This window comes from Balaenoptera physalus (genome assembly GCF_965194825.1).
Source record: "Balaenoptera physalus genome assembly, chromosome: 6".
Lineage (NCBI taxonomy): Eukaryota > Metazoa > Chordata > Mammalia > Artiodactyla > Balaenopteridae > Balaenoptera > Balaenoptera physalus.
This window is the reverse complement of record NC_138885.1, coordinates 57259572-57281097: the sequence shown is the minus strand read 5'-3', so window position 1 is coordinate 57281097 and position 21526 is coordinate 57259572. Positions and strand designations below refer to the sequence as shown.

The window sequence follows — 21526 nt, the reverse complement described above, 5'->3', positions numbered from 1 at the left end:
ACACCTTTGCACTGTGTATTAACACTACAAATTGACACAGAACCTCATGTTATGAACATGGGGCACAAAAGAACTACTGAAGTTAAATTTCCACACGGTTTGTTGGAATACTAGCTTGAAATAAAAATTATAGAAATAAAATATAGTTTTTACAGATATGAAGTTGTAGACTGAAATTTATACCCCATGTAATCATACAATTTGTTGTTGTTTTGAGAAGGGAAATGCCAAAGAAAGGACATTCCAGGCAAGAAGAATAGCCTATGGAAAGGCAAAAATGAAAAACTGAATAGTTCATATTGTGCCCAGAGACTGCATGGCCCCAATACAAAATAGCTGCAAAATAAATATTTATTGAATGTGCCAAATTTACCACTGACTCACATAGCTGATAAAACATTTTGCTTTCTCTATAAAGAGCCTATATCACTAAGTCCAGGGTATTCAGAAACACTTAAGAGACCTACTTCTTGACTTTCCAAATGCTTTTCATACATTCTCACTTTTGTTTCCTACCCCTAACTTAAAATCTAAAGTCCAAATGAAATGGTTTTCATTTACATCACCTAAACCAAATTGATTTTAATTTTTCACTCCTTCTCTCTGCACCTCTTCAATTATAGGATACCATACATCTACTACCCAGGTTGAGATATGTCTGCAACCTCTTCAGTCTCTTTATCCAAGTGTGTCTCTATTTCCATAGCCATCTACCAAGGACAGACCCTTCATTAGCTCATATTCAGATACGTATGATTCCACTCAGCTGATTTTCATGTTCTTGGGCTCTTTCCTGTCTGGTGCATCTACAGTATTTCTGCTCAAAAGGGAACATGGCCAGGTTTCCCCTGCCCACTTGGGCCTCCGGGAACCTTCTAAGATCCTGGGCCTATATTTCTCAAGAATTTTGTCGGTAACTTAAATCTCTTCAAGATTTAATAAATTTAATATTATAGAGTCTTCAATATCTTGTACTCTCTACTGTATAATTTTAGTTTTTCAAAATTTTCTATCACGTAGCCCTTAAATTGGTCCTTTCCCGTATTTTCTACATGCTTATATAGAATTGAACACTACTTCTTTGCCTTTTTGAAAACATTTTTGGATTTCTACTTCTATATTTGAGCTTCACTGACCTTTCTGTAAATTATTATTTTTGTATTTATTACTCAAACCTAGTTAGTTCTATGACCTCATAATACTCCTAATAAAAGCAAATGGCTTTTCTCAATAGCCATGATTATGATTATGTGTCCTAATAAATTAACTCAGTAATTATCTTTGTGGTAGTTGGGGTAACATTGACCTTTACATTTCAGTTTTTATTATTAGGACTTTATTTTTTTGTATCATATATCTTGAGACTTTTATTTAAAAATATAAACAACAAAAATTTGCTATTAAAAGTGATTGCATTCTGTCACTGTAGTTTGGAAGGCTGTGTTCAAAAGATGTAGTTATTCAAATGTAATAGGCAGCAGGAAAGATGTGTGCTGGGAAATCCACAAACTCAAGGATAAATGTGTAAAAGAGAACTTCTAAAAAAATTTTATTGGAGTATAGTTGATTTACAATGTTGTGTTAGTTTCAGGTATACAGCAAAGTGATTCAGCTATACATATACATATATTCATTCTTTTTCAGATTCTTTTGCCATATAGGTTATTACAGAATATTGAGTAGAATTCCCTGTGCTATATAGTAGGTCCTTTTTGATTACCTATTTTATATATTGTACTGTGTATATGTTAATCCCAAACTCCTAATTCATCTCCCCCCCCTTCCCCTTTGGTAACCATAAGTTTGTTTTCAAAATCTGTTTCTGTGTTGTAAATAAGTTCATTTAGATCATTTTAAAAAATTAGATTCCACATATGAGGGATATCATATTATATTACTAGGCCTTTAAACAAAATGTTTCAATGAAAGTTCAAATGTATAGTAGATACATTTTGAATTCTATGACAATATGTTAAGGAAGTAAGGCAAGAATTATCTCCATCTCAAATGAAGGAAAATGAAGCTTAGCAAAGTTGGGCAATTTATCAAAAACTGGTTAGCTAATGGCATATTCAAAAAGAATATACAGTTCACTCTGAACATTTGTTGGCCAAACTTCTGTTTCTCAACTACAACAATATCACAGCATATGAACAGAAAATTAATCAAAAATTCAGATCGAAGAGGATTTACATCTTAAAATAGATCATGTAGAATTCTACTTACATAGCATCTGTTCCCACCCACCACCTCTTCTGATTTTCTTTCCCCAAAGTGCAAGGAAGTGGTGATTGATGACATTCTGCAATGTTCTTATGTGCTTTACCTCCAAATTCAAGGTTTAAATTGAACTTGTAATGTGAGCTACATTGTCCTATAAGGAACCAACTATATATTCGATAGTTAAAAATTCCTTAAATCCAAATAGATTTCATGCTATGTTTTTAAAAATAGAATTTGAGGGCAGAGTCAAAGTGGCATATTAGGAGGACATGGAATTCATGTCTCCTCACAACTAAGGCACCTACCAGACACTGGAGGGGGACCACGGACACCTAAGGGGATGGGAGGAACCCCCAGTGACTGGGTAGGATATGGGGTGTGGGGGGAGTGAAGGGGGAGGAGAAGTGAAGGCGGGACTGGACTTGTGCCCCTGAGAGGTGGCTGGGAGAGGGGAAAAGGGGGAAATTGGGGAGCCATTGGGAGGGTAGAGAATCAAAAGGGAGCATGGCCAGGTTTCCCCTGCCCATTTGGGCTCCCGGGAACCTTCTAACATCCCGGGCCTGATCCTCTGCCCACCTAGGCCCCCTCCAGCCGCTCAGGTCCTGAGAGAATGGGAGGGAGGGAAGGGGGAGCAAAAGTAAAGGCCGGACCTATGGGACTGGCACCCCTGAGGGGTGGCTGGGGGAGGGGAGGAGTTTCTACACTTAGAGAGACCCACCTACAGTTAGGGTCGAGTGGCGATGGGGGAGACCCTGGGGGAGACGGTCGGGGAGGGGTGCTAAGGAACAGAAAGGAATGGGGCCAGTGCTTTCCCTGTCCACTTAGGCACTGGGAAGCCTGTTGGGCTCCAGGCCTAATCCTCTGCCCTCAGAGCCTCCCTCCTGTCACGCAGAGCCCAAACCCCACCCCTACACCCCCACCCAGGGCCCCACCTCTACACTCGGAGACGCTCTCCAAAGCACTGGGCCTAAACCCCACCCACACACCCTCACTCAGTGCCCTACTTCCAAACTCTGGAACTCCACACTACAGAGGCCCATCTTTTGACCTGCTGTCTCTCCCCTTCTGGGCAGATCCTAAGAAGAGGTCCTGCCCCACGCTCAAACGTCAATCCCCCACCCAACTAGGCCCTACCCCATACTAAATCCCACCCCTGCCTATGTTCCACCCCTGCCTAAACTCCACCCCCATAGCCAAGGCTTTTTTTTTTCTTCTTTCCTCTTTTAGATTGGGGTTCTGTTTTACCGTATTGATTCATTGTTGTTAATTCTTTTATATTTTTATTTTTTCTAATAAATCTTTTATTTCTCAAATTTTATTTTATTCTTTATACTTTGTTATTGTTCTCTCCTTTTGGCTTGTTCCCCACCCCCCTTGTTATTTTTTTCTTTTCTCTGTTGTGGTTTTATTTTACCTGTTGCACTTGTTTCAATTATACTTTTATTTTTCCTAATATAATTTTTATCTTTCTAATTCTATTTTGTTTTTTATTCTTTGATATTGTACTGCTCCTTTTTTCTTTCTTTTTTCCTTTTTTTTTTTTTTTTAACCATGCCATGAGTCTTGCGGAATCTTGGTCCCCAGACCGGAGGTCAGGCCCAAGCTCCTGTGGTGGGAACTCCGAGTCCAAACCACTGGACTAACAGAGAACCTTAGGTCCGGGGGAAAATCAATCAGACTGAGGCCTCCCGGAGGTCCTCATCTCAGCACCAAGACCCAGCTCTATCCAACTGCCTGCAAACTCCAGTACTGGACGTTCCAGGCCAAACAACCAGTAAGACAGGAGTACAGCACCACCCATCAAAAAAAAAAAATGAAACGACAAAATTATGTGTTACAGATGAAGGAGCAATGTAAAAACCTACAAGACCAAATAAATAGGCAACCTACTGGAAAAAGAATTCAGAGTAATCATGGTAAAGATGATCCAAAATCTTGGAAACAGAATGGAGAAAATACAAGAAACATTTAACAAAGATCTAGAAGAACTAAAGAGTAAACAAACAATGATGAACAACACAATTTATGAAATTAAAAATACCCTAGAAGGAATCAGTAACAGAATAACTGAGGCAGAAGAATGGATAAGTGAGCTGGAAGATAACATGGTGGAAATAACTACCAGCGAGCAGAATAAAGAAAAAAGAATGAAAAGAATTGAGGACAGTCTAAGAGACCTCTGGGACAACAATTAATGCACCAACATTCAAATTATAGGGGTCCCAGAAGAAGAAGGGAAAAAGAAAGGGCCTGAGAAAATATTTGAAGAGACTGTAGTCAAAAACTACCCTAACATGGGAAAGGAAATAGTCAATCAAGTCCAGGAAGCACAGAGAGTCCTATACAGGATAAATCCAAGGAGAAACACAACAAGACACATATTAATCAAACTATCAAAAATTAAATACAAAGCAAAAATATTAAAAGCAGCAAGGGAAAAACAACAAATAACAAACAAGGGAATCCCCATAAGATTAACAGCTGATTTTTCAGCAAAAACTCTGCAAACCAGAAAGGAGTGGTAGGACATATTTAAAGTGATGAAAGGGAAAAACCTACAACAAAGATTACTGTACCCAGCAAGGATCTCATTCAGATTCTACGAAGAAATTAAAACCTTTACAGATAAGCAAAAGTTAAGAGAATTCAGCACCACCAAACCAGCTTTACAACAAATACTAAAGGAACTTCTCTAGGCAGGAAACACAAGAGAAGGAAAAAACCTACAAAAACAAACCCAAAACAATTAAGACAATGGTAATAGGAACATACATATTGATAATTACCTTAAATGTAAATGAAATAAATGATCCAACCAAAACACATAGATTGGTGGAATGGATACAAAAACAAGACCCATACATATGCTGTCTAAAAGAGACCCACTTCAGAACTAGCGACACACATACTGAAAGTGAGGGGATGGAAAAAGATATTCCATGCAAATGGAAATTAAAAGAAAGCTGGGGTAGCAATTCTCATATCAGACAATATAGACTTTAAAATAAAGACTACTATAAGAGACAAAGAAGGACACTACATAATGATAAAGGGATCAATCTAAGAAGAAGATATAACAATTGTAAATATTTGTGCGCACAACATAGGAGCACATCAATAGATAAGGCAAATGCTAACAGCCATAAAAGGGGAAATTGACAGTAACACAATAATAGTAGGGGACTTTAACACCCCACTTTCACCAATGGACAGATCATCCAAAATGAAAATAAATAAGGAGACACAAGCTTTAAATAACACATTAAACAAGATGGACTTAATTGATATTTATAGGACATTCCATCTAAAAACAACAAAATACACTTTCTTCTCAAGTCCTCATGGAATGTTCTCCAGGATAGATCATATCTTGGGTCACAAATCAAGCCTTGGTAAATTTAAGGAAATTGAAACTGTATCAAGTATCTTTTCTGACAACAATACTATGAGACTAGATAACAATTACAGGGAAAAAAAATTAAAAAAATACAAACACATGGAGGCTAAACAATATGCTACTAAATAACCAAGTGATTACTGAAGAAATCAAAGAAGAAATCAAAAAATACCTAGAAACAAATGACAATGAAAACACGACGACCCAAAACCAATGGGATGCATCAAAAGCAGTTCGAAGAGGAAAGTTTACAGCAATACAATCCTACCTCAAGAAACAAGAAAAATCTCAAATAAACAACCTAACCTTACACCCAAAACAATTAGAGAAGAAGAACAAAAAAACCCCAAATTTAGCAGAAGGAAAGAAATCATAAAGATCATATCAGAAATAAATGAAAAAGAAATGAAGGAAACAATAGCAAAGATCAATAAAACTAAAAGCTGGTTCTTTAAGAAGATAAACAGAATTGATAAACCATTAGCTAGACTCATCAAGAAAAAATGCGAGAAGACTCAAATCAACAGAATTAGAAATGAAAAAGGAGAAGTAACACCTGACACTGCAGAAATACAAAGGATAATGAGAGATTACTACAAGCAACTATATGCCAATAAAATGGACAACCTGGAAGAAATGGACAAATTCTTAGAGAAGCACAAACTTCTGAGACTGAACCAGGAAGAAATAGAAAATATAAACAGACCAATCACAAACACAGAAATTGAAACTGTGATTAAAAATCTTCCAACAAATAAAAACCAAGGACTAGATGGCTTCAAGGGCAAATTCTATCAAACATTTAGAGAAGAGCTAACAACTATCCTTCTCAAACTCTTCCAAAATATAGCAGAGGGAGGAACACTCCCAAACTCTTTCTATGAGGCCACCATCACCCTGATAGCAAAACCAAACAAAGATGTCACCAAAAAAAAAAAACTATAGGCCAATATCTCTGATGAACATAGATGCAAAAATCCTCAACAAAATACTAGCGAACAGAATCCAACAGCACATTAAAAGGATCGTACACCATGATCAAGGGTGCTTTATCCAAGGAATGCAAGGATTCTTCAATATATGCAAATCAATCAATGTGATACACCATATTAACAAATTGAAGGATAAAACCACATGATAATCGCAATAGATGCTTTTGACAAAATTCAACACCCATGTATGTTAAAAACTCTCCAGAAAGTAGGCATAGCGGGAACGTACCTCAACATAATAAAGGCCATATGTGACAAACCCACAGCCATCATTGTTCTCAATGGTGAAAAACTGAAACCATTTCTTCTAAGATCAGGAACAAGACAAAGATGCCTACTCTCACCACTATTATTCAACATAGTTTTGGAAGTTTTAGCCACAGCGATCAGAGAAGAAAAATAAATAAATGGAATCCAAATTGGAAAAGAAGAAGTAAAACTGTCACTGTTTGCAGATGACATGATACTATATGTAGAGAATCCTATAAATGCCACCAGAAAACTAGTAGAGCTAATCAATGAATTTGGTAGAGTAGCAAGATACAAAATTAATGCACAGTAATCTCTTACATTCTTATACACTAATGATGAAAAAACTGAAAGTAAAATTAAGTATACACTCCCATTTACCATTGCAACAAAAAGAATAAAATACCTGGGAATAAACCTAAGGAGACAAAAGACCTGTATGCAGAAAACTATAAGACACTGATGAAAAAATTAAAGATGATACAAACAGATGGAGAGATATACTATGTTCTTGGATTGGAAGAATCAACCTTGTGAAAATGACTGTACTACTAAAAGCAATCTACAGATTCAATGCAATCCCTTTCAAACTACCAATGGAATTTTTTACAGAACTAGAACAAAAAATTGCACAAATTGTATGGAAACACAAAAGACCCTGAAGAGCCAAAGCAATCTTGAGAAAGAACAATGGAGCTGGAGGAATCAGACTCCCTGACTTCAGACTATAGTACAAAGCTACAGTAATCAAGACAGTATGGTACTGGCACAAAAACAGAAATATAGATCAATGGAACAGGATAGAAAACCCAGAGATAAACCCACGCACATATGGTCACCTTATCTTTGATAAAGTAGGCAAGAATATATGATGGAGAAAAGACAGCCTCTTCAATAAGTGGTGCTGGGAAAACTGGACAGCTACATGTAAAAGAATGAAATTAGAACATTCCCTAACACCATACACAGAAGTAAACTCAAAATGGATTAAAGACGTAAAGGTATAAAGACATAAAGGTAAGGCCAGACACTATAAAACTCTCAGAGGAAAACGTAGGCAGAACACTCTATGACATAAATCACAGCAAGATCCTTTTTGACCCACCTCCTAGAGAAATGGAAATAAAAACAAAAATAAACAAATGGGGCCTAATGAAACTTAAAAGCTTTTGCACAGCAAAGGAAACCATAAACAAGACGAACAGACAACCCTCAGAATGGGAGAAAATATTTGCAGACAAAGCAACTGACAAAGGATTAATCTCCAAAATATACAAGCAGCTCATGCAGCTCAATAACAAAAAAACAAACAACCTAATCCAAAAATGGGCAGAAGACCTATATAGACATTCCTCCAAAGAAGATATACAGATTGCCAAGAAACACATGAAAGGACGCTCAAGGGCTTCCCTGGTGGCGCAGTGGTTGAGAGTCTGCCTGCCGGTGCGGGGGACGCGGGTTTGAGCCCTGGTCTGGGTAGATCCCACATGCCGCGGAGCAACTGGGCCCGTGAGCCACAATTGCTGAGCCTGCGCGTCTGGAGCCTGTGCTCCGCAACAAGAGAGGCCGCGATGGTGAGAGGCCTGCGCACCGCGATGAAGAGTGGTCCCCACTTGCCGCAACTAGAGAAAGCCCTCGCACAGAAACGAAGACTCAACACAGTCATAAATAAATAAATAAATAAATAAAAGAACGTGAATTTCTTAAAAAAAAAAAAAAAGGATGCTCAATATCACTAATCATTAGAGAAATGCAAATCAAAACTACAATGAGGTATCACCTCACACAGGTCAGAATGGCCATCATCAAAAAATCTACAAACAATAAATGCTGGAGAGTGTGTGGAGAAAAGGGAACCCTCTTGCACTGTTGGTGGGAATGTAACTTGATACAGCTACTATGGAGGACAGTATGGGGGTTCTTTAAAAAACTAAAAATAGAACTACCATATGACCCAGCAATCCCACTATTGGGCATATACTCTAAGAAAACCATAATTCAAAAAGAGTCATGTACTGCAACATTCATTGCAGCACTATTTACAATAGCCAGGACATGGAATCAACCCAAGTGTCCATCGACAGATGAATGGATAAAGAAGATGTGGCACATATAAACAATGGAATATTACTCAGCCATTAAAAGAAATAAAATTGAACTATTTGTAGTGAGTTGGATGGACCTAGAGTCTGTCATACAGAGTGAAGTAAGTCAGAAAACAAATACCCTATGCTAACACATACGTATGGAATCAAAAAAAAAAAAAGGTTCTGATGAACGTAGGGGCAGGAAAGGAATAAAGACGCAGACGTGGAGAATGGACTTGAGGACAGGGGGAGGGGGAAGGGGAAGCTGGGACGAAGTGAGAGAGTAGCACTGACATATATACACTACCAAATGTAAAATAGATAGCTAGTGGGAAGCAGCTGCATAGCACAGGGAGATCAGCTCGGTGCTTTGTGACCACCTAGAGGAGTGAGATAAGGAGGGCAGGAGGGAGACGCCAGAGGGAGAGGATATTGTCATATATGTATGCATATAGCCGATTCACTTTTTATACAGCAGAAAGTAACACAACACTGTAAAGCAATTATACTTCAATAAAGATGTTAAAAGCAAAAATAGAATTTGATATTCAGCTAATAAATTTTTATGGGAACATTATAACAAGGTTTTACTGAACATGATTTGTATATTTTTATTTTAGTCACAAATATGGTTTGTTTGCCAAGTAAGTGATCTGCTCACTTTTGTTTTCCATTCCAGCGTTTTCTTTTATTTGCATTTTCCCAGGATGATGATCTGAAGACATCCATATTTAGCACTCCATCACCTACAAAGCAGAATTACCAAAGCCTTTAGCTTTAATACCACGCATGATTCCCAACTTCTTTTTAATATGTATTACCGTTTATTACCAGTCATTAAGGTCTGTAGAACTCCCATAGACGTTAGGAAGCACCTAGAAATATGTGCACCATTGGCAGGGCAGCAACTAATGAAAATGGGCCTCCATGTACAGCCTGCTGTGCTTATGTCTCCCCAGTATAGCTCTCTCCTTTCTTCTGCAAGAAAGGGAAGCAGGTTTGGATATTTATGGATGAGTTTCTTGGGATTCTGTGGAGGCAGAAAGTGGAAGGTGATATCCTTCTTATTTCTCAATTAGTAAGCACAAACTTACCAAGACGACAAGGTCTATGATTCAATACCAAAGATAACATTCCTAGTCCTTGGTGCTCCCTGGAGGATTTACAAATACACTGTGTAAACTAAAGAATAAGTTACTTTTTCCCAGTGGCCAGCATCTTGTTTCTCCTACCCAGAAATATAGGCAGGTTCAAATCCAGATTATGGCTCATAGATGCATCTTCCTTGTATATCTTTCTCTTACTTATTCCTTTCTTCTACCTCTCTTTCCATTTTCTTCTCCCAAAACTTTTAAAAGGTAACAGATCTTTCAAGTAGGAGCTAATATCATACGTATTTCTCTAATTGGAGCATATTGAAGTTGAACTTGGACCAACAGGCTTTCATGCTGGACATAGATTTTGGGGTCTCTCAGAACTCAAGAGTTTCTAAATTTGTCCACTGATTTTATCTTCTTTGATTGTATCAGTTTTTATTCTAATCAATAGCTGTTAACATGCATTTAAGCTCATTTATTCCTTTTGGCTAACTAGCAGGAAGTGAGAGAGAAGAGAAGGAGAATCTAATGTTTAAGCTTCTGTCCTACTATTTTTTACATCTTCTGGTGATGGTATCACAATCATTAAGTCAGTCCTATTAAATACATTGTAGCCCAATACTCAGATTATTTATTGCACCCAGCCCCCTGAAAGAGTGAAAGAGAGTGTGTGTGTATATTGTGTGTGTGTGTGTGTGTGTGTACGCGCATGTGTACCACACAGAAGATTTTAACAAAGCACTAAAACCTGACAGGGTATGATGGCAAAGATCCAGGATAGGACCATTTAAGTAAACATGAAAGTGTAAATATTAAGCCCAATATCCACCGGAGAAAACCTTTTTGTCTTCATAGTTATATCACAGTAGAACAAAGAAGGTATCAATAATTAATTCAGTGGGCTAAGAAACATATATTTGAGTAAATAATTATTTTGAAATGACAAAATTTAGAAGCATTTGCATGTTTATCTTTTGTATGAAATAGTTATATTCTTTTTTGGTCACAATCCATTGTTCAAAAATGGCTCCCGTTTTCTAAACAAAACCCATGAATGCTTTGGGAAACTTGTCTCAGCTTTGGATGTTAGATTCTAAAAATGGAGAGATTTCTGGAGATATTTTTGATGTTATTGATCACAATCAAATGGAAATGACCTGCAAAAATACTTTGTTAAACAAAATCAAAGTTAGTACAGCTTATGTCGCAACAGTAGGTAATATTTATCAAGTAGTTAAAATGTGCCAGACACTATTCCAAGCATTTTATGCTTAATAATTTTGTAATCCTCACAATAACTCAGGGAGGTTATTTTAATTCTCCAAATATTCATATTGGTGGCAGTTTACATTATTTATGGTTCAAGCCAAATCACCTTACTTTTTCAGTAGAAAAACTCCATCATGCCTTATGTCTTTAAGTGCTATAATAATTAAATTATAAACAAAAATAAAACAATTCAATCAACTATATTAAACTAAGTTAGTTGAATCAAAACCAAAAAATATCTGTCAAAAATGAGAATATCAAGTGAAAATTTGGCATGATGATTCAAGAGATGATGATGTTATGGTATTACAATCGTTTTTAATAGTGCTTCCTTTGGAATTTTCCTGAAGGACAGTGACCAGTAGATATCTTTACTGTACATTGGTAGGAGGCCATCTCAATCCATGAACAAATTACTTTGCGATTGATGAAGAGAAAATTTAGTCCATACGTAACAATTGTTTTAAAAGAGACTATTTATTTAAGAAATTGACAATTAGTCCTTATGGTTTTGAGTGCAATTTGAATCCATCCTCACTTCTAAACTCAACTGCCACTTCTTACTGTGAGTCACTTCACCAACCAGAACAACTGCTGTTGATTCCCAGTTCCATTCTTTCAATCCTGCAGTAGTGCCTCTGCTCAGCTTCTAAAATGGCCATTTTCTTGCTTAAAACCTTGCCTGGGAAAGTGTCCAGCTAGAGTTTAATGGTGACCACCTGAATCTGAATCTCTTGATACAACCTTCTAAAAACCACAAGATCAACAATGACAAGTAAAACAACACAAATAAAGAACACGAAATTACTATTGGCCATTCTTTAGATATGCTAAGGGACAGAGAATACCATGAATTTTTAATTACTTACAAGTAGAGACATGAAAAACAAATCCCAACAAGCTCTCATGGCTGGTAAAAGTCTATAGGTATGAAGAGTGAGGGAAGGCAAACTTAAGAGAGTCTGTGAAAAAGAAAAGTAGAACAGAAGATGCAGATAAAGACAGGCAAAATCACTTCCAGGAAGTGAAATTACAACAGTAAGTACCAAAATGCTAAACACAAGTTGAAGAATTGGCAGTTCCCAGCATCAGTTACAACAATTGGGCTGGAAAGTAAACAAAACTGTAGGTATTAGCCTTTGGGAAGCATTACTTCTGGGGGAAGAATCTGCCAAACAGAGAAGGGATGGCAGTGAAAAGTAAGAAAGAAAACAAAAAAAGAAGAAGTAAATGTTAAGAATCCCACAGAAACTAAAGACAAACATGACAAACCACCTCTCTGCTCTTTGTGCCTCCACCCCTATCATGAGAAACATAATCAGATTTTTAAAATGCATTTTAAAATACTGGTAGAAGAGGGCAGTCTTGAGCCAGGAAAATTATCAACCAAAGGCCTAGGATTAAAAAACATTAACTCAATTCAACATAAAGTACTACAAAAAAGTAAACAGAAAATTCAAATTAAAATATTTCCTGTGATAGATATTCTTTCCAAAAATCAATAAGGGAGCAGAAGAACACTGTAACGAATTTCTAAATTGAGTTAAATATTCTTAAACAAGCCATAGTTTTAAAACAATTTTAAAAATGCTTTAAATCAGAAATTTTAAAAACTGATGACAAAAAAGGACAGAACAGAAGAAAAAAAATGCAATGAAAGTCACTCAAGCTCAGGAGAGGAATTGAAGAGAAAGACAAAGTCAACCAGGAAATGAAGAACAAATTAGAGGGTGCCCAAGAGAGTATAGAGTAGAATAAAATTTTAATAAGGGACTTTGAACAAAGGCAGGAAAACAACCAAGAGAGTACATTTGAGATTTTTAAAAAAGAGTAAAAAAGTTTAAGGAGAAAGTGGATGAAATGCCACTTTGCAGATGCAGGCAAGAAAAAGAAAATCTGCTCTTTATATAATTAGAGTTATTGGAAAGGAAAAATAAACACAGCAGAAATAAATATTTAAATCTGTAAGGCAAGAAAACTATGGAAATAAAAAGTAAATTTACATGTTGAGAGGACCTACCTTGTACCTGGGAAAATAAGTAAAAAACAAATGACTTTGAGAAATATGCTAGTAAAATGATTCCATTTAAAGGAAGAAAATAATCAGGACCTTTAAACAGAATAATCAAATTATCTATAATGAGAAGAATATTAGTCTAGCACCAGCCTCCCTAGAGTAACATACAACGCAAAGCAACAGTGGAGCTGCTGGGACTTCCCTGGTGGCGCAGTGGTTAAGAACCTGCCTGCCAATGCAGAGAACACGGGTTCGAGCCTTGGTTTGGGAAGATCCCACATGCTGCAGAGCAACTAAGCCCGTGCACCACAACTACTGAGCCTGTGCTCTGGAGCCTGCGATCCACAACTACTGAGCCCATGTGCCACAACTACTGAAGCCCACATGCCTAGAGCCTGTGCTCCGCAACAAGAGAAACCACCACAGTGAGAAGCCTGCGCACTGCAACGAAGTGTAGCCCCGACTCATCACAACTAGAGAAAGCCCACACGCAGCAACAAAGACCCAATGCAGCCAAAAAAAAAAAAAAATTAAATTTAAAAAAATTTATTAAAAAAACCAAAAAAAACAGTGGAGCTGCATTTTCAAAATATTCCATAGGATAAAAGTTAACCAAGGTTTTCATATTCAGCCAAACTGTCTTTAATGTATCAAGTCTATAGGTAAACAGTTTCAGCTGTGCAATAACCCAGAGACTATTTTACTGTGAGTCATTCATGAGGAATCTGCTATAGAATGAGTACATGTAAACAGCACATACTGAGTAAACCTTGGTAAATGGATTGCTGGTGGTTATTTAATACATTTAATTATAAATCAAACACTAACACAAGAGTAGGGTAATGGGTGAGAGAATAGTGTGTAAATGTTATATGTTCTGACTATGTGGAAAGAATTCCATTAAAAATATGAGGAGAGGAAAGGGAGAAGGGTGAAATTTGAAAAAGATAACTGACTTGTATATATGAGTGTCAATGAGTACCATTTAAAACTGACAGACGAGATAGTGAAAAGGTTTTTTAAGAAAAAAGAAAATTAAGGGCATTGTAACAGGTACACATATAAAGATTACTAGAACAAAACAGAATCTTTCCAAAAAACCAAATTAAATACTAAAAGAAAATTTTGTTATATTTATTGTAAATAAAACATATCAATTATAGCATAAAATAATATGTCAGAATTGAAACAAAATGTACTTATAACATTAAGAGTACAAGGGCAGGGACTTCCCTGGTGGTCCAGTGGTTAAGACTTTGATATCCAATGTAGGGGGTGTGAGTTTGATCCCTGATTGGGGAGCTAAGATCCCACATGCCCCATGGCCAAAAAAACAAAACATAAAACAGAAGCAATATTGTAACAAATTCAATAAAGACTTTAAAAAAATGGTCCACATCAAAAAAAAAAAAAAAAGTACAAGGGCAAGAATGTCTTCACTCAACCCTTTTATTTGACATAGTGGAAATCCTAACTAGTACAACAAGACAAGAAAAAGAAACAAAAGATATACAGAATGGATAGGAGAAAATAAAACTGTTTATATTTGCAGATGCAATAATTGTCTATGTAGAAAATGCAAAGAATCTTTAAAATAACCTACTAGAGCTAATAAGCAGTTTTGGTGAGTAGCAGGATATAAGGTCAGTATATAAACGTCAATTGCTTTCCTATGTACCAGTAATGAAAAACTGGAATTTAAAAAAATACCATTTACAATAGTATCAAAAAGTCAAACACTTAGGCATAAATTTAACAACATATATATAGAATCTATATGTAGAAAACTGCAAAATACTGCTGAAAGAAATTAAAGATGAAGTAAATGAATAGATAGATATTTGTGTTCATGGATTGGAAGACTCAATATAGTCAAGCTGTCAGTTCTTTCCATCTTGATCTATAGGTTTAATGCAATCCCAATCTAAATTCCAGGGAGCTATTTTGTCAATGTTGATAAACTGATTCTAAAGTTTACATAGAAAGGCAAAAGACTTGCAGTCCTATTTAATGTAATATTTTTTCTTCATCAGTTACCATATTTCCTTTTAAAAATAGATTATTTTTATTCTTAATTCTAGACTTTCATTTTAGTAAAAACATATCATTAAAATCTCTGCAAAGGTAAACTGGTTATTGGAAAATTACCTTGGAAACCAAACTCAAGTGTATCATCATGGGATGCACTTTTGCCATTCTTAAGAAAATTGGCAGTTAGTTGTTGATTTTGTTGCTCTGAAATTCCATTTTAAACTTTTCTTCATTGTATACTCTAAAGCATTATACCTGCCTGGTGGCAAGTATGCTGAGTGTGTACAATTTGATTCACTTCATTGCTTAGATGTTCAATACATGTCATTGGAATATACAAACTGAAAATCACAATTTGCTTTTTACTGAACATAAGGGACTTATCAATAGTGATGATTCTTTTCACTCAGGCTTCTGTTCCTGGTGCAATCTTTGAGACAGCTGATCAATGACTGGGTCCCGTTTGAAAACCCATTATGATCCCCAAGGAAGGCATAGCGCTGTGTTCTTTTTGCAGCACAGGAAACTTCTGAAAAACCTGCAACTACTCCCTTTGGCTTCTTGACTGAGGGTTGCCTATTTAGAAAATATGAACTACAAACCCAGAGAAAAAGAAAGAAAAGAAAGAAGTAGGTTTCCTCTATTTTAAAAATTTCCAAACTCATTATAGATCTCTATGGAACAGAGTTAAATTTAAATATCATGATGGAACTAAACAATAAGTGAAAATTTATTAAACAAAAACAAAACTCAAACAACTCAGTAGTTCAGTCTGGTAATAGAGTCTGTAAAATCAGATCGAAATTCTGTCCTTACTTAATCCTGCACATGAGTTGAATAGCTAAAATGTATGAAATCTGCTATTACTGATCATTATACTTAGCAGAGCAGCTAAGTTTTGATTTGTATCATAACCACCTGGAGAATTTGTTAAACTAATAGATAGCTAAGCCCCTCCCCCCACAAACTTACTATATGAAATCTCCTGGAGATTGACCTTTTCTGTTTTTAACTAGCTCCTTAGGTAATTTTGATGCACGCCAATATCATGACTCACTGTCTTAGCACATGGTCAGCCCTCTAATATGGTGCAGGAAAGTAATTTGTTATTGATTACTCATTATCTGTATCCAGTATGTAGAGGACCTATTTCTTTTGGTGCAGCTACACTTCTTTGCCATCATTTTTTTGGGAATTTCACTTCACATTAATATATCTATCCTGTAGTGGTAAGAGAAGGGAAAGAGAGATGAAACAAAAATTTGTCAAATTTTCTTCTCAAAGGTTTTGGTAAAAGATTGAGTAAGAAATAGATTAAAATTAATTTTAAGAATTGTCTGGGGATTTTGTTATCTATACTCTCCAGGTTTTTGGTTACCACAGATTAATAGAGGTGATTTTATTGCCTTTGATCCTAAATAGGCTCTAAAACATGTTCAAGAGTCATAGCCCTGGAGAATTAGCAACAGTCTCAGAAATTATCTAAATTACCTCAGCTTTTTGATATGGAACCTGAATGATTTTTTAAAAATATTTATACAGGGTTTCACTTTGCATGATGCCTGCTTCAAATGAATACAAGTCAGCAATAGCGTGTAGGGTTGTTAACTTTTAACAAATGAGCATAATGTGATCATGAAGTCATCTGTACATCTAGTCAAGCTTATAAAACAGATTATAAGATGTATCTGGTCTTGAGCCAACCAGTTTGAAAGAAAGGAAAAATGTGAAGAACAATTTACAAAGAGGGATGTGTAAAGAAAGAAAAAGAAGAACCTAAAGAACTTATAAGGGGGGACCTTCAAGATGGCGGAGGAGTAAGACATGGAGATCACCTGCCTCCCCCAAAAATACATCTACATGTGAAACACCTCCTACAGAACACCTACTGAATGCTGGCAGAAGGCCTCAGACTTCCCAAAAGGCAAGAAAATACCCACGTACCTGGGCAGGGCAAAAGAAAAAAGAAAAAAACAGAGACAAAAGAATAGGGATGGGACCTGCACCTCTGGGAGGGAGCTGTGAAGGAGGATAAGTTTCCACGCACTAGGAAGCCCCTTCACTGGTGGAGATGGGGGTGGGTGGGGAGGAACCTTCGGAGCCACGGAGGAGAGCACAGCGACAGGACTGCAGATGGCAAAGTGGAGAGATTCCCGCACAGAGGATTGCTGCGACCAGCACTCACTAGCCCAAGAGGCTTGCCTGCTCACCCACCAGGGTGGGCGGGGGCTGGGAGCTGAGGCTCGGGCTTCGGAGGTCAGATCCCAGGGAGAGGACTGGGGTTGGCTGCATGAGCACAGTCTGAAGGGGCTAGTGCTCCACAGCTAGCTGGGAGGGAGTCCAGAAAAAGATCTGGACCTGCCTAAGAGGCAGAGACCATTGTTTCTGGGTGCACAAGGAGAGGGGATTCCTTCCCCATCTGCCCACAGAAGGCAGAGCACCACCTAAACGAGCTCCAGATACGGGCGCGAGCTGCGGCTATCAGCTCGGACCCCAGAGACAAGCATGAAATGCTAACGCTACTACTGCAGCCACCACGAATCCTATGTGCAAGCACAGGTCACTATCCACACAGCCACCCTGGGAGCCTGTGCAGCCCACCACTACCAGGATCCCGTCATCCAGAGACAACTTCCCCAGGAGAACAAACGGTGCCCCTCAGGCTGTTGCAAAGTCATGGTGGCCTCTGCTGCCGCAGGCTTGCCCCACATTCCAATTATAACTACCGTATCCCACCCTCCCCCTGATCTGAATGAGCAAGAGCCCCCTTCAGCCGCTGCTTTCACCCCCTCCTGTCTGGGCGGGGAACAGATGCCTGAGGGCAACCTACACACAGAGGTGGGGACACAACCAAAGCTGAACCCCAGGAGCTGTGCAAACAAAGAAGAGAAAGGGAAATTTTTCCATGCAGCCTCAGGAACAGTGGATTAAATCCCCACAATCAACTTGATGAACCTTGCATGTGTGGAATACCTTAACAGACAACGAATCGTCCCCCAAATGAGGCAGTGGACTTTGGGAGCAACTGTAGACTTGGGGTTGGCTGCCTGTGACTGATTTGTTTCTGATTTTTATGTTTATCTTAGTTTAGTTTTTAGCACTTGTAATCATTGGTGGATTTGTTTATTGGCTTGGTTGCTCTCTTCTTTTTTTATTATTTAAAAAAATATTTTATTTTAATAATTTATTTTTTTATTTACTTATTTTTTTCTTTCTTTTTTCTCCCTTTTCTTCTGAGCCGTGTGGCTGACAGGGTCTTGGTGCTCTGGCCTGGTGTCAGCCCTGAGCTTCTGAGGTGGCAGAGCCGAGTTCGGGATGCTGGACCACCAGAGACCTCCCAGATCTATGTAATATCAATTGGCAAGAGCTCTCCCAGAGAACTCCATCTTATCGCTAAGACCCAGCTCCACGCAATGGCCAGCAAGCTCCAGTGCTGGATGCCCCATGCCAAACAACTAGCAGAACAGGAACACAACCCCACCCATTAGCAGAGAGGCTGCCTAGAATCATACTAAGTTCACAGACACCCCCAAAACACACCACTGGATGTGGCCCTGCCCACCAGAAAGACAAGATCCAGCACCACCCATCATAACACAGGCACCAGTCATCTCCACCAGGAAACCTACACAACCCACTGAACCAAACTTACCCACTGGGGGCACACACCAAAAACAATGGGAACTATGAACCTGCAGCCTGAGAAAAGGAGACCCCAAACACAGTAAGTTAAACAAAATAAGAAGACAGAGAAATATGCAAGCAGATGAAGGAGCAAGGTAAAAACCCACCAGACCAAACAAATAAAGAGGAAATAGGCAGTCTACCTGAAAAAGAATTCAGGGTAATGATAGTAAAGATGATCCAAAATCTTGGAAATAGAATAGAGAAAATACAAGAGCGCTTATCTAGGACCTAGAAGAACTAAAGAGCAAACAAACAATGATGAACAACACAATAAATGAAATGAAAAATTCTCTAGAAGGAATCAATAGCAGAATAACTGAGGCAGAAGAACGGATAAGTGACGGGGAAGATAAAATAGTGGAAATAATGACCACAGAGCAGAATAAAGAAAAAAGAATGAAAAGAATTGAGGACAGTCTCAGAGACCACTGGGACAATATTAAATGCACCAACATTTGAATTATAGGGTTGCCAGAAGAACAGGAAAAGAAAGGGTCTGAGAAAATATTTGAAGAGATTATAGTTGAAAACTTCCCTAACATGGGAAAGGAAATAGTCAATCAAGCCCAGGAAGTGCAGAGAGTCCCATACAGGATAAATCCAAGGAGAAACACGCCAAGACACATATTAATCAAACTATCAAAAATTAAATACAAAGAAAAAATATTAAAAGCAGCAAGGGAAAAGCAACAAATAATATCCAAGGGAATCCCCATAAGATTAACAGCTGATCTTTCAGAAAAACTCTGCAAGCCAGAAGGGAGTGACAGGACATATTTAAAGTGATGAAAGGGAAAAACCTACAACCAAGATTACTCTACCCAGCAGGGATCTCATTCAGATTCGACAGAGAAATTAAAACCCTTACAGACAAGCAAAAGTTAGGAGAATTCAGCACCACCAAACCAGCTTTACAACAAATGCGAAAGGAACTTCTCTAAGCAGGAAACATAAGAGAAGGAAAAGACCTACAAAAACAAACACAAAACAATAAAGAAAATGGTAATAGGAACATACATATCAATAATTACCTTAAATGTAAATGGATTAAATGCTCCAACGAAAAGACATAGACTGGCTGAATGGATACAGAAAACAAATCCATATATATGCTGTCTACAAGAGACCACTTCAGACCTAGGGACACATACAGACTGAAAGTGAGGGGATAGAAAAAGATATTCCATGCAAATGGAAATCAAAAGAAATCTGGAGTAGCAATTCTGATACAGAAAAAATAGACTTTAAAATAAAGACTATTACATGAGACAAAGAAGGACACTACATAATGATCAAGGGATTGATCCAAGAAGATAAAACAATTGTAAGTATTTGTGCACCCAATATAAGAGATCCTCAATACATAAGACAAATGCTAACAGCCATAAAAAGGGAAATCGACAGTAACACAATAATAGTAGGGGACTTTAACACCCCAATTTCACCAATGGATGCATCAACCAAAATGAAAGGAAATAAGGAAACACAAGCTTTAAATGACACATTAAACAAGATGGACTTAATTGATATTTATAGGACATTCCATCCAAAAACAACAGAATACACTTTCTTCTCAAGTGCTCATGGAACATTCTCCAGGATAGATCATATCTTGGGTCACAAATGAAGCCTTGGTAAATTTAAGAAAATTGAAATCATATCAAGTATGTGTTCCAACCAAAATGCTATGAGACTAGATATCAATTACAGGGAAAAAAACTGTAAAAAATACAAACACGTGGAGGCTAAACAATATGCTACTAAATAACCAAGAGATTGCTGAAGAAATCAAAGAGGAAATCAAAAATTACCTAGAAACAAATGACAATGAAACATGAAGACCCAAAACCTACGGGATGCAGCAAAACCAGTTGTAAGAGGGAAGTTTACAGCAATACAATCCTACCTCAAGAAGTAAGAAACATCTCAAACAAACAAACTAACCTTACACCTAAAGCAATTAGAGAAAGAAGAACAAAAAACCCCCAAAGTTAGCAGAAGGAAAGTAATCATAAAGATCAAACCAGAAATAAATGAAAAAGAAATGAAGGAAACAACAGCAAAGACCAATAACACTAAAAGCTGGTTCTTTGAGAAGATAAAACAAAATTGATAAACCATTAGCCAGACTAATCAAGAAAAAAAGGGAGAAGACTGAAATCAACAGAATTAGAAATGCAAAAGGGGAAGTAACCACTGACCCTGCAGAAATACAAAGGATCATGAGAGATTACTACAAGCAACTATATGCCAATAAAATGGACACCCTGGAGGAAATAGAAAAATTCTTAGAAAAGCACAACCTTCCAAGACAACTAGGAAGAAATAGAAAATATAAACAGAACAATCACAAGCACAGAAAATGAAACTGTGATTAAAAAATCTTCCAACAAACAAAAGCCAGGGCCAGATGGCTTCCCAGATGAATTCTATCAAACATTAAGAGAAGAGCTAACACCCATCCTTCTCAAACTCTT

At 37.4% G+C, this 21526-nt stretch overlaps 1 long non-coding RNA gene across 1 annotated transcript in view; it reads left to right on the top strand.

The window, feature by feature from the left end:
- The first annotated feature begins 2907 nt into the window (after nucleotides 1-2907).
- LOC309662484 overlaps nucleotides 2908-21526 on the top strand; it is a 40554-nt gene continuing 21935 nt past the window's right edge. Inside the window, exon 1 of the long non-coding RNA XR_014264729.1 lies at nucleotides 2908-7862. This is a non-coding gene — a long non-coding RNA (uncharacterized lncRNA). The remainder of the gene's footprint in view (nucleotides 7863-21526) is intronic.